Genomic DNA, 13,743 nt, shown 5'->3' with positions numbered 1-13,743 from the left:
GGAAGTTCTCAGCGAGAGGCTCAAGGAGGCAACGAGCAGGCGCCGACACACCAATGCTTTCCACCCTTACAGTCAACTCTTGTGGCAGGTGCGCTGATAACCATTTGTGGCAGCCCACACCTTGCAGGAGATAGTGGGAAGGCAAGGGAGCGATACACTCGGACCTTACGCCACGACTAGGACATTGAGATACTGAGTGTGGAGGAGCGAGTGCCCAAAAAAGATCGAATAGAGGAGGAGCTAATAACTTTCTCTGAGCTTGACGCTCAACATGTCCGATTTCCTCACTCGGACCCTTTGGTCGTGGACGTCTAGATAGCCAACATGATGGTCAAAAGGGTGTTAGTTGACACAGGGAGCTCAGTCAACATCTTGTAAAAATCTTCACTGGAGAGGATGAAGTTATTCGTGAAGGACCTGGAGCCGTGCAACCAAACCATTTATGGTTTTTCTGGCGAAGGGCTCGCGCAAACAGGGTCGATTAGCTTCCAGTTACAGTAGGAACTACGACCACAAATAGGACATTACTCACTACTTTTATAGTAGTTGATTGTCCTTCCGCGTACAATGCTATAATTGGAAGGCCTATTCTGGTCGATCTGGGAGCTGTAACCTTGGTTTGGCACCTTGCCATGAAATTCCCAACTGACGCGGGAGTAGGATGCGTATTGGGAAACCAACGAAAAGCGAGGGAATGTTATAATTCCTCGATATCTAAGGCAAAGAGAGGTGGATCGAGGGAAGATGCCGGAAAATAGTTGTAGTCGGCCAATGAAATACAAGCCCAATCATGTGAGTGCGTCACCAAATAGGGTGTTGCCCAAAGTAAGGATAGAGATTTGGATCCTCACTTTGGGGATTTTGATGAAGAAGTAAGACCAATTGAGGACCTCGAAGAGGTCCAACTTGATGCAGTAGATCCGACCAAGGTTGTGAAAGTCAGTAAAAACTTAGAGACAACGGTAAAACAAAAGCTGGTAGAATTTTTAAAGAAGAACTAGGAAGTCTTTGCCTGGTCGCATAAAGACATGGTTGGAATTGACCCAATAGTTATCAGCCATGTCCTGAACATAGATAAAAGCTTTCCACCAGTGCAACAGAAAAGAAGACTGCTTGACAAAGATAGATTGAAAGTTTTAAAAGAAGAAGTCGATAAGCTAAAGGAGAACAGATTCATCAGGGTAGCATTTTATCCATCGTGGGTCTCTAATCCCGTACTAGTACCCAAGCTAAATGGCAAGTGGAGAACATGCGTGGATTTCACAGACCTCAATAAAGCCTGCCCGAAAGATTGCTTCCCACTCCCAAGGATCGACCAGCTGGTCGATGCCATTTCAAGGCACGAGATCCTATCATTTATGGACTCATACTCCGGGTACAATCAAATCAATATGAACCCACCTAATGATGATCACACTAGCTTTCGGACCGATACAGGGCTTTACTTTTACAAAGTAATGCCCTTCGGTTTGAAAAACGCTGGTGCGAATTACCAGCGACTAGTCAATCACATGTTCAAGGAGCTGATCAGTATAAACATGGAAGTATACGTTGATGACATGCTAGTTAAGTCGAATAAGGCAGAAGAACACATAGGGGACTTGCAAGAGTGCTTCAGCGTCTTGAATAAGTATCAGATGAAGCTGAATCCCCTCAAATGTTCCTTCGGAGTTGGATCAGGGAAATTTTTGGGATTTATAGTGAACTCACGAGGTATTGAAGCTAATCCTGAAAAGATCAAAGCCCTGATCGATATGAAATCGCCAACAAAGATAAAAGATGTTCAAAGTTTAACCGAGAGAATTGCTGCTCTAAGTAGATTTATCTCCAAATCGACGGACAAGTGCATCCCATTTTTTAATCTACTTAGAGGCAATAAGAAATTTGAGTGGATGAAGGAGTGTGAACAGCCTTTCCAGGCTTTAAAGTCCCACATGTCGCAGCCATCGATTCTGTCTAAGTCAGTTGAAAAGGAAATTTTGTTCATCTATTTGGCGATCACAAAATATGCTGCTAGTGCTGTTGTGGAGAGGAGAAAAATGTGCAAAAAGTTGTATACTATGTAAGCAAAAGGCTAATAGGGGCAGAACTGCGATATCCGCCCATCAAAAAATTAGCTTACTGCTTGGTTCTAGCCTCCAGAAAGCTGCGATCGTACTTTCAAGCTCACCCCATCACAGTACTAACCGAACAGCCCCTATGGCATGTTCTGCAGAAACCAGAAGCCGCTGGCCGATTGTTGAAATGGGCTGTTGAACTTGGGCAGTTTGAAATTTCTTACTTACCATGAGTAGCAGTAAAAGGGCAAGCTCTGGCCGACTTCGTCACAGAGCTCACTGGGCTTCCATACAATGAACAGATAGAAGAGCCTTAACCTCAAAGCCAAGCTCCCTCTTGGAAGTTGGTTACAGACGGTTCTTCTAATGAACATCACGCTGGAGCCGGAGTGATTTTGGTAACGCCTGAAGGACATCGATTCCAATGCGCAATTAGATTTGACTTCACAACATCCAACAACAAAGCTGAGTATGAAGCCCTGTTGGAGAGTATCAAGCCCGGGGTCTGAAGATGGTTGCTTACTTAAACAAAGCAAAGGATTGTTGGCACAGTTTGAAAAATATACTCTCCAGCAAGTACCTCGCGACCAGAACTCAAACGCCGATGCCTTGGCCAAATTAGCGAGTGCAAAGGATGTCGACATGATGAGCATAGTGCCTGTTGAATGACTATTCGCACCAAGTATCAAAACAGAAGAAACTTTTTTGGTAATTCAGGCAGCAGATACATGGATGGCACCTTTCACTGAGTACTTGGTGCATGGAGTGTTGCCGATGGACAGAAACAAAGCAAGGGCCCTATAGAGGCAGGCTGCTTGGTTTATCCTGGTCGATGGAATTCTATACCGAAGGGGGTACTCAATACCACTCCCAAGGTGTGTCTCAATGGAAAAGGCCACAGGATTAATGCGAGAAGTCCATGAAGGTTTCTGCGGAGATCACGCTGGGGGGCAGAGTTTATCGAAAAAGATTCTAAGGAAAAGGTACTTCTCGCCAACAATGAATGAGGACTCGTTGGACTTTGTTCGAAAATGCGACAAGTGTCAGAGATTCTCCAAGTTTTCGCGAGCAGCTCCTAATGAGCTAAAGCAGATGCAAAGTCCGTGGCCATTCGCAGTGTGGGGAATTGACCTAATTGGGTCTTTGCCCATAGGGAAAGGCAGCGTCAAATACGCCGTGGTGGCTGTCGATTACTTCACAAAGTGGACCGAAGCTGAGTCACTTGCAACCATAACGACCAAAAAAGTGCTGGACTTTGTGGTCAAGAACATAGTGTGTCGCTATGGATTACTAAGAAAAATTGTCTCAGACAATGACACACAGTTTGACAGTGATCTGTTCACGGATTTTTGCGAATAGCATGGAATTATCAAAAGCTTTTATTCAGTTGCTCATCCGTAGGCAAACAGACAACTCGAGGCTGTCAATAAAAGACTAAAAGATACCCTGAAGAAAAGGCTTGAAGAAGCAAAAGGGGCATGGCCAGAACAGTTGCCTGAAGTCCTCTGGTCGTATAGAACATCCCATCGAACAACAATGGGCCATACTCCATTTTCCTTGGCCCATGGATATGAAGCTATGTTACCTGTTGAGCTAAATTTGCCATCGCATCAAACGATGGCATACGATCAAGACGCTAATAGCCAGTTGTTAATGGAATCTTTGGATTTGGTCGATGAAAGGCGCGAGCAAGCCCAACTTCGAGTAGCAGCTTACCAGCAAAAGGTCGCCCAGTATTTCAACTCTAAAGTACATGAAAAGAAATTTAATGTGGGATATCTGGTACTTAGAAGAGTTTTCCTAAACACCCACGATCAAGCTGCTAGAGTACTCAGACCTAACTGGGAAGGACCATACCAAATCGAAGAAGTCCTCCACCCAGGCACTTATAAACTTGCTCGCTTAAATGGAGATACCATTCCTCGCTATTGGAATGGAGAACACTGCGCAAGTACTATCAATAAACAATTCTTCTTAAAGAATTGGCTTGTATTAATTTTATTTTTTACAAGTTTATGAACAAGGGTCGGTCAATCTTGTGACTGGTCGCTTATAAGTGTAAGATCATATTTTTGATCACTCATACAGACACGATTGTCCATTTATTACGAGAAATAAAAGGGAGTGTGCGCAGCCAGTCAATCTTGCCAACTATTGTATTTATTACAAGTATTTGCTCATGACGTGTGTTGTTTTGCTATATTATCGTTTTTTACATATCTCTATTACAAGCAGAAATATTCAAATAGGTCTTGGTCAAGGCAAGTGATCGAGGACCTAAAGCTCCTCAATAACTTAGGGGCATATAAGGTATCTAGTAAACAAAGCATATCAGCAAGTATGTAAATACACGAGTAAAATAAGTGAAATAATTCTACAATACTTAGAGTTTTTTTTTCAAAGTTTTGTTTAAATTTTGTTAAATCAAACCAAAGTGCTATGCTGAGTTTGGTCCTGCGAATAGATGTTATAATAGAAATGTTATGATATCAAAAGAGAAATCATTTACACCGCAAGCAGATACTGCTTGGATGTAATTGTCTTTTAAAAGGAAAAGCTGCTCGTGCAGCAATAAAAACATAAATTGTTTCGACATTACAAACCATAGTTCGTGTTTCTTCAACTACAAGTTAAAATTAAAAGAAAAGCAGATATTATTATGAAGTAGTCGGAGGATTCTACTGAGGATCTTGAGGCTGCTGGTCGACTGTGGCCCCAGCATCTTCTTTGGCACCCTCAATGCCTGTTGCCAGAGATATCTCGGGGGATCCTTGAGCCTTCTCTTCCTCTTCCAGGCAAGCAGCACACCTCGCCAATTCAGCCTGGATTGCTTTTCTAGAACATGTAGAAGCACTGGAACATTGCTCCTTCGTACTTCTCCAGGTTGCGCGCGTTGGCCTCCTCAAGGTTAGTAGCCTCCTTGTGGTTGATCTCCAACTCTGATTGAAGTTTGTGGGCTTCTCGGTAGTTTATCAGTGAGGCTTCCTTGTACTTATCTTTGGAGGCAGTAATTTTGGCAATGGAGTCCTCTTTCTTCTTCAATTCCTCCTCAAGCTTGGCGATCTTAGCCTCAACTTCTCGCAACTCCTCAGTATGCTTGGCCTTAGCTGCCTTATGCTTCTTTACCAGCCTCTCCTCAACCGCCTTGATCTCTTCAGCCTGTTTGGCGACCACCTCCTCTGAGCGGCGCCAACCGGCGCTCACGGTCAGAATCCCCTGCGATCAGAAAATAAAAGTAAAGAGTCTATTAGTATCTATCAGAGAGATAAACAAATCAAACTATAATAGAAGCAACAACTTACAATGAGTAGTTTGGTCAGCCTGCGGTTGAGGAGCTGGTCGACCGGCATGGTGGGAGCATTGCCGAAAGTCTCCAAACAACGCTGGTGTCTGGATAGTTTCTTCAGCCTATCGCTGGCCGAAGGGCAGGCGGAGCTCAAGATCGCTTTAACCATAGTTTTATCTAGTTGGGTAGCAAGACTTGGGTTGGTAGAAGCTGGAGGATTCTGGTCGGTGGTTGCAAGAGAAGTCTGGTCGGTAGGCCTTGGAGGGGGAATTGTCTCTTTGGTAGGAGTTGGTGCAGGAGGGTATTCCGTTCGAGCGCTCTTCGCAGATAGGTCACTGCAGCATTCTCCTGCCTAGTGCCTATTCAATTTTTTCCTACTCACAGGAGTGGCGGAAGTAGGATTGGTGTACAGGTCGAAAGCTCTCTCGATAAGCATATCTGCAAAGAAGGAAACATACGAATGATCAGATGATATAATTATAAGTGTTGGCTAAATCAAAGAAATGAAAGCAAAGAAATTATATGTAAAATACCCAAGCTACGGATTGTTCAGAAACCTTCTTTTTGCCCTTCCCTGAAGGGGCCGGAGCAGCGGCAGTTCGCGGGGTGCTGGAAGGTTCATTGATGGCAACTCCCGTTGCCCTCCTCCTCGGGGGTTGTGACACGTCTTGGTGTTAATCAGGGGCTTCTCCACCAGTGGCACTCTCCGCCGTTGATTCTCTCACATCCTGGTGAGGTGCCAAAAGGCCGACCAGCCTTAGATTGGCCTCTGTGGCCAAAGATGCTACTCGTATCTCCATCTCTGGAGTAAGAGCTGGTCGGTGCCAAAGACCTGAAGGATATGAAAGTTTTAAAGGATGTGCAGAAAAGCCAAAGGAAATTGAACGACCAAGGAATAAATGATTTACCTCCTTCTATGAAGGCCAGGTTGTTGGTGACCAGGTCTGTTGTTAAAAAGTACTCCTGGAAGTACTTTCCCACGTTGGACTTGTAGGTGGTCTCACTCAGGAAGGTGCGAGTAAATTCCTGGTGGTAAAAATGGAAGAACCCCGTGTTTTTGTGATTGGGGTTGGACTTGAGATCAAACAGATAGTTGATCTTGTGTGGCGTCGGGACGGGCCACTTTTTATGACTATACAGGATATAGAGAGCAGAAAGCACTCTATACCTATTTAGTGTTATTTGAAAGGGAGCGACCTCGAAATAGTTGGCCACCCCCTGAAAAAATGGATGAAGAGGCAATGTTTCCCCTGCCTCAATATGGTATCTCGACCAGGCGCTGAAGGCTCCCCCAGGGAGGTTTGCCCGCTAGTCGATGGAGGGTTTGATTAGGGTTACCCTAGGAAGTCCGTACTTCTTGAGGTAATTCGCTACCATCCTAACTGTAATATTGCTAGGAGGTGCAACGTACCATTCGACTTCTGGTTGAAGGACGTCCCGATGTTGGGCTTTTACTTGGATTTCTGGCTAGGATGTGCTTTCGGGAGAAGGGCTGGTTGAAGGATTTTCAACCTGAGGAGAAGACTGTTTGGCAGGAGGGGTGGTTGTTTTCTTTCTTTTTTGGGCGACGGATTTTACTCGACCCATGTTTGTTGGACTGGTTGAAGGTCTATTAAAAGGGTTATGAGAAAAAGAATTTCTGGGATTTGTAACAACGGTTCTTCGTGATCTTCAAGCAGCTAGGTGAGCAAGTCATCGTCGATTGGCCTCTCACCTCCCCACGGGTCTTGCATGAAAATCTGCGAACAAAAAATTGGAGATGAGAGTCTGCGGCCAAAAGACCAAGAAGGTGGTAAAGTTGGAATAACGTTGCTCGTGTATAAAAGTTAAGCTTTTATACGACCAGCAATATTTTAACAAAAAAACTAAACTCTATGCGAACAATTTGGAAAACGGATTGAAAAGCAAAAGTGAAAAGTTTTTCTGAAAAAACTTTTCGACTCTAAGTTGGGGCGAGAAAATCCTAGTTTTTTCTACATGCTTAAAAATCGAATTTTTACTTCGATTTTGCGCCCTAAATTGATAATCCTAATGCCCAAATTGATTCCTAAGTCTCATGTAGTGTTATTTCCTTATCCTATCATGCTCAGACCTATGTACCCATTTACCCAAAAACAGTTTCTTTCAAGAACATTCAAGAACTCGAGATATGAAACAGATATTGCATGGCATCTCAATGACTGAAAAGTTTGAGAAACTTACTTAGATGAAGGTTGGAGTAAATCTCTGAGATGCTAAGACAGGTGGCTGGGCAGAAACTTCATGGATCATCAAGGTCGTCTGGGTTTCTGGGTTTTCTACACCTTGTTCTTTAGTGTTCTTGAGGAAGAGAGTGGAAAGTAAAAAGTAAAAAGTGATTTTGAAAGGGTATTTATATTGATCGAGGAGCAGTTACCTAGATAATCATAAGGGGTAACTTTCCAGGGCATGGGTAAGTGTAATAGCCGTTAGACCACTTTTGGGAAACTACACAGATATGCTTGGTTGCCTTTTTCGAGAGAGCATGGGCAGCTCTGACAGATTTGACAAGGCATATGAAAGGTCGGTTGTCTAAGTTTACTTTATGCTAGTCGCAATAAAATAAACTTGGGGGGGGGGGGGGGGGCAAATGTTTACCCAAAAACACCTCCTGATGACGTGGCAAGATTGACCTACACGTGACAGGCGCATGACAATTTTAAGTAAATGAATCCTGTTCGACCATCGACCAGAGAGTTATTGATTTATCAAGCCTCACGCTTAGGTGCGACCAGTCTGGTCGCATGCTTTCATTTACTTCCTTTTGGATATGCAATCTTGTAATATTAGAATTTATTATTTTTTTCTTTTATTACCTTGATATGCAAGTCTTAATTGTAATTAATGCCCATCGACCCATGTAACCTTCTTGAGCCTATAAATAAGAATGAAAGGGCTCAAGGAAGGGACTTTTGAACCTTTGATCTTGGAACTTTGAGAGAAGAATATAGTGTGATTATTCGCCGAAATTGTAATCTTCCCAAGGCTTGTGAAACTTGTGAACCCTAGTTCATTGATCATAGTATTGTGATTCAATATCAATAAGAACACTAAGTGGACGTAGGTCATTACCATCTAATTGGGGCCGAACCACTATAAATCGTTTGTGTTGTTTGTTTTCCATTTGAATTTCTTCTTGTTTACCTCTCATTCTTTATCGTTGATTTGACTCCGTGTCGTTGACCGATTTGAGGGTCAAAAATTTGTATTAGCATCAATCAAGAAGGTTCATGTAAAGCCCTAAACTCCAGGGACTATTACGGTGCGCATTTTAAACACTGCTAAACTCGCTAATCGAGTCATTTGGCCATAATCGTGTAACTAAGTATGGTTAGTGGTTTAGGGATTAAAATTTTTGGTTAAGATATAACGTTTCACTAAAACGTTTACTGTATATATTGAGATCCCAAAAATATAATTTAAATGTTTATTACAAGAAAATATTTACAACCAGCTGATCTAAGCAGCAAAACAGGGTTTAACCCTAGTTCCTCTTTCAACCCTCGGCCGTAGCGGTTGAGCAGCCGCATATGTATACATCGTCACCTAAGCTCTCCAACTCAAGGATGGTCCAACTTTCTTTTGCCTTTACCTGCACCACATAGCACCCGTGAGCCGAAGCCCAGCAAGAAAACTCGATATGCTCATGAACAATCATATTATGACATCAAGTCATATCTAACATGCCTAGAAAATATAACTCATTTCAAGCATGCAAATAAATTCAGATAATGCTGGGGAATCTAGGATAAGAAATCCTGCCCTCCTGATTGGATGACTATCAAGTCAATCCTAATCAGATGAGTGATTTAACACTGGTGGTTCCATTAACCATAATGAGTGACTGACAAGCAAGTCACCACGGGGCTCAGCACCCACAACCATGCAAATGATGATCAGTATGACCATACAAAGCTTATAGCCCTGAACAAATGAGTGAATATCACTCTGAGGTTCTATTAAACCATAATGAGTGACTAACGAGCAAGTCACTAAGGGGCTCAACACCCACAGTCGTGTGACGAAATCGTCACATGGGCTTTCTGGCAATGGCTCTAATCAGATGAGCGATTTAACACTTGAGGTTCTGGTAAACCATAATGAGTGACTGAAGAGCAAGTCATTAGCTTAAACAAATGAGTGACTGATGGGTAAGTCACTACGGGGCTCGACACCCATAGCCATGTGACTAAACAGTCACTGAGGCTTGCTGGCCCTGGCTCTAAATGACTAGCATTTGGCTAGACAAGCGCTTTTAGTTTTCATCGAACTTGAGGTTGGTCCGGCATTAATGCTCATTTGAGTCATTCAATGTAGATGTCGATTAGATCTAATCTTTATCGGCTTGTGTTAAACACGCTAAGTCTGTTCTTGACTTTTTAGTCAATACCAGGTGACCACTGCTCAATACTACTGCCGAACTTGAAAAGTAGGTCACAGCTTCATAGTTAATACTGACACCATTGCCAATTTTGACTAGTTAGTCAATTCCATGCACAAGTAAGCAATGCTACCAGGCATATATCATATGACCAATATCCAAATGTAGGGCATTCAGCATGCTTACTTGATAACTCTACAAAATAGAGTTATTTTACCATATTTTATATGCTAATTGTTGCTTAGTTCTTGAGTTTTTAATTAACTTATTAAGTTTTTAAGTAATTTTGCATTTATTAGTCTTATTGTAATTTTCTAGATTTTTATATGTTTTTATAGATATTTTATTGTGTTATGTTATAGTTTAATTATTTAAAATTAATATTGTTAAGTAATGAGTTAAAAGATGCAATTTTGAGCTTAAATGTTATGTGAATTAAATTTTAATTAATGTTTTCATGGGAGTTATATGGTATATTTTATTAATGAAAATATTTAATTTTAATTTAGTTTATAATTTATTTTGTAGGATAATTATTTCATTTGTGGCATTTTTGCGGAAGAAACAAAGAAATTGTAGCATTTTTGTAACAATTTCGGCCCAGCCACGTGAAGCCCAGGCCCGTGCCTCCTGCCCAGGCCCAGCCCGCCTGTCCCCTGGCCCAGCCCGCATTGCCCAGGCCCAGCCCGCCTGCCTTCAGCCGTGCCTCTTCCCCCTGCAGCTTCTCACACCTGGCTTCCCTTGCATCAACCGTTTCTCTCCTTCAGCATATATGCTTCCTTGTCGCCAGCTGTCACCCAAGTCAGCTTCCCAGCCTCTTCACGCAGCAAGCCAAGCTCTCTTCACTCCATCATCAACTTCATTCCTTCCCCAGCCCAAGCAGCCAGCGCCCAGGCCCACTCCAGCCCCAGCCCGTCCGTACGGCCCAGCAGGCCCCTAGGCGCCCCAGCCGCCTGTCACTGCTCCCCAAACACCCCTTGAGCCCATAAATTTACTCATTGTCCCCTTGTCTAAAATGCCACATTTTTACCCATTTTCTACACAATTTTTACCCCAAAATCATCATCACTCCTACAATTTACCCCTACTTACCATATTATTATTAATTTAATCAATTTACTTAATTTAAATTGATTATTTTAATAATCTCATTTTGGCTATAAATAAGGGTTTTGAAGACCATTTTTGGGTGTGCTTAATTTTTTGGTTACCATCTTTTTCTCTCATTTTCTCTCTACCATTCTCTCTTCCATTTGGGTTTTTCAAGAGCATTTTGCAAGTATGTATGTCATTTATTTTGTAATTTCTATTCTAGTTATGTGCTTCTAATCTTTTTCATAAGATTATTAAGATCATGATGAAGCAACTTGTAACTAGGTAATATTTATGTTGTATGTTGATTTCCCTTGTAATGCAACAAAGTCTATGGATTTTTCTTCTTCATATATTTCTTTCATCTTAAATATCTTGTATTTTAGATTGTTAGAACATTTTTACACTTTGTTCTTCATTAGTGCATAAACATAATATTCTTTGTGTAAGATGTGTCATTAAATTGTACACATCCATGCTTAGAACAAAAATATTATGTTTTGCCTTATAAATAATGTTCATTGATTTATTTGTTATTTCATTAGATTGATTTACACTAAATGCTTTGAAATTATAATTTTGAAAAGTGAAGAAAAATCCTATCTTTTTATAAGAAAATTGTGCTTAAAATTATAAATATTTTTGGAAAATGATAGTTTAAATTATTTTAACTATCACTAAAACTTGGGAATCAATATACTAATAAATATTATTAAACTTACATTTTGTGGATTCTAGTATCTTAATAATCTTTTCTTTTAATACTTATTTTCAACTCATTATTGGTATATTTTCATTATCTTAAAAAGCTTTATTTTTCAATATTTCATTTTATGTTCATACTATTAAAACTTATCAATCTTTGGAACTAGGTTAGAATTTATTACTTTTGATTTAAAATAGTTTCATTTTCGATTTTAGACAACTCCTTTGGGTTCGACATCCTTGCTTACGATCACTATTCTATATGGACGATTCGTGCGCTTGCGATATATAAATTTTTAAACATACCCGTTTAGGGTCCATCAAGTTTTTGGCGCCGTTGCCGGGGAGTTGCAAGAGAAAAGAAACGAATTTATCTCAAGGTTAGTGAATTCTTCTACTAGTTATTTTAATTTTGTTTACACTTAAAAAAAAAACAAATATATATATATATATCTATAAAATCTAAAAAAAAAAAAAAGATAAAAAGAAATTTGGGACGGTTCAACCACCCATAAAAAAAATATATACTTATATTTATATTTATTGTTTTTTTTTTAGTTGACGGCACTTGTGCCTCCTATCTATCCTTTTAATTTTTATAGTCGATGGCACTTGTGCCTCCTAATTTTGTTATAATTTTGTTGTAATTTTATTTCTTTTATATCTTTGTTAATTGATGGCACTTGTGCCTCTTGACATTTGTTGTAATTTTCTTTATTTATATTGTTGTAATTTTTATTTTATTTAATTTCCGCAAATTACTAGTTGATGGCAATTTTGCCTCCTAGCTAGTTGATGGCAATTTTTGCCTCCTAGTCCTCTATCTTATGTTTAAGTTGATGGCACTTGTGCCTCCTAGTTTTTACCTTAATTTTGTTATGGTTGATGACATGCTATGCCTCCCTACTCTTGCTTAAATTTTAGTCTTATTTAATTTTTGCCTTATTTTTCTTTGTCTTCTTTAATATTTTAGCGTAATATTGTGAAAAATACTTGAAAAAAAAAAAAAAAACCTAAATCTTGTCCTTTCACCATAAGCAATTCTTGCTTAAAGGAAATTTGACCAAAATTCCCATCCGCCTCTACTAATTAACCTCGGGGAGTTGTTAGTAGTGCGCGAGTAAGTGGAATCAAATAGGCCTGGGGACAAGTAAACCATAAGAATTATATTGTTGTGAAATCTCTAAAAATTCTAAGTATGCTCTGTGGTTGCGGTTTTAACTGATCTTCCACATCAGAAAATTGTTTGTTTGAGATTATCCTTGTTGCCTTGTTTGTGAAAAATTGTATGCATCATTGGGAACGTAACTCTAAAAAACGATTAGTAAAAAGACGTTTATCTTTGTTTGAAATTGAAAGTGTTAGTAAAAATTTGAGCATCATGGAACCTATTGCTAATATTGTTGATGAAAATGTTGTGCCTGAAAAAACTTTGCTTGAATATTTTGCACCTATTTCATCTAATGCTCCTTCATGCATTGTTTTACCTACTACTTCTGCTACTCATTTTGAGCTTAAACCCGCAATCATTCAATTATTGCCATCTTTTTATGGGTTAGATAGAGAGGATCCTTACATGCATGTCAAAGATTTCTTAGAAATTTGCTCAACATTTAAATTTCAAAATTTTTCTGATGAGTCGGTCAAACTAAGATTGTTCCCTTTTTCATTAAAAGACAAATCAAAAGCTTGGTTAAATTCCCTTCCCACGGGGTCTATAACTACCTGGGATCAACTTTATAATAAATTCTTACTGAAATTTTTTCCTATGTCTAAAACTGATAGTCTAAGGAGAGAAATCTCCGAGTTTTTTCAAAAAGATAATGAAGAGTTTTATGAATGTTGGGAAAGATTTAAAGATTTATTATTAAAATGTCCTCATCATGGTTTTGAAAAATGGAGACTTGTAAAATATTTTTATGATGGTTTGACTCCCTCTAATCGTCAAATGATTCAATCTATGCATACTGGAAAATTTTTAAAATTTCAAGGACAAGAGGCGTGGGACGCCCTTGAAGATTTATCTGTCAATTCACAACAATGGAATTATTTTGATCCTAGGTCTAGGTCAACTAATTCACCAAAAAGAGGAGGAAGGTATGAAGTAAAAGAAGAATTAGACTTAAGAACATCCTTAGACAAATTAGCGAGAAAAGTAGAAGCTTTAGCCATAAGCCAAACTATAAACTCTCCAATTCAACCTA

General features: G+C 39.9%; 1 non-coding gene across 1 annotated transcript; it reads right to left on the bottom strand.

Moving 5' to 3' along the window:
* Window positions 1-13,322: 13,322 nt before the first annotated feature.
* LOC133798825 (small nucleolar RNA R71) lies at window positions 13,323-13,429 on the bottom strand. Its single transcript, XR_009876043.1, has one exon. It is a non-coding gene; the product is annotated as a small nucleolar RNA R71 (small nucleolar RNA).
* Window positions 13,430-13,743: the final 314 nt, after the last annotated feature.

The sequence above is a fragment of the Humulus lupulus genome, chromosome 8, assembly GCF_963169125.1.
Source record: "Humulus lupulus chromosome 8, drHumLupu1.1, whole genome shotgun sequence".
NCBI lineage: Eukaryota > Viridiplantae > Streptophyta > Magnoliopsida > Rosales > Cannabaceae > Humulus > Humulus lupulus.
The sequence above is the reverse complement of the archived record's forward strand: the minus strand, read 5'-3'. Positions and strand labels throughout refer to the sequence as shown.